Raw genomic sequence first — 1,152 nt, 5'->3', positions numbered from 1 at the left:
TGCACCACTTGCATAGGTTTAATACCTGTAAATAAACTGTTAATCACACAAATCACTGCAACAATAATAAAAAACATTGTTTAATGTTAATCCTTGGACCCCTCCTCTTGACGCATGGACACTCCCACGCGTCAACTGATCAAACTTGGATTCCTGTCTTAAAGAAAAAGGTTAACTAGATCATGTCCCAGGCAACATCAGGGTGTCTCCTCCGGAGTAGCTCCGTAACCCTGCAATAAAAGATGTTAGTGTGTTTGCATATTAAGTGTGCTTAACACCTGGCTCTCCCAGGAGCCTACATACACACCATCATGGCCTGGAAAACAAAATCTGGAAGTAAAATCAAACTTCACACTTGTAAACAATTGTATCATACGAGTAATAAGCATTCAACATCAGCAAGACAAGTGTCATGTGCAGGTTTTCTCAAATCAGTAAACTACAACTATTACCCTAATTTGCCTCAGACATGGATCATCCCATGTACTCAGTTAACATTAATGTAATCGGTGACTTCTCTTAAGCAAAGTCACTCCACTCATATATTATTTATGGGCTCAAGAGTGGCCAGCAAATGAGCCCATATTAACTATTCCATAACACTGCATCTCTTATTTGTTTTTCTCATGTCACTTGTCCGCTTCAGCTGAATCCTCTACATGCATTCTCAGAGAAACAAACATTAGCAACACACATTGATTATCCTGGTGGGCAGGCGTCGGCCATCCACATTCCAGAGGTGCCATAAAAACACCATAAAGTTAGCCATCCCTAGCTGTGGAAAGAATGTCATTCACATATAAACCCAGAAAACCTGTAGTAGGAAAAAACATCAACCAGTTGTCCTGGTATAAATCATCTAGTCACATGAAGAACTGTAATGCTGTAGAAAAGAAAATGCAAATGTTAGCGCTGCGCAGATGCATACACACTTTCTCACAGTTTCCTCTGTGAGCAACACATGATAGTGGATAACACCCCTGGTAAATGCACAAACACAGAAAGTGGCATTTAAATTAATTATTGTTATTATTATTATTATTAAAACCATCACGCAACCTCGAATGTTGCTGTCATCGTTCTGCTCCTGCAAAAGGAAACACACATAGATTCATCTGCACCTTTGTCAGGTGGGGGTTAACTTCACACAGT

This window comes from Haplochromis burtoni, unplaced genomic scaffold (assembly GCF_018398535.1).
Source record: "Haplochromis burtoni strain Fernald_Lab_line unplaced genomic scaffold, NCSU_Asbu1 Contig_1899, whole genome shotgun sequence".
In the NCBI taxonomy this organism is placed as follows: Eukaryota; Metazoa; Chordata; class Actinopteri; order Cichliformes; family Cichlidae; genus Haplochromis; species Haplochromis burtoni.
The sequence above is the reverse complement of the archived record's forward strand: the minus strand, read 5'-3'. Positions refer to the sequence as shown.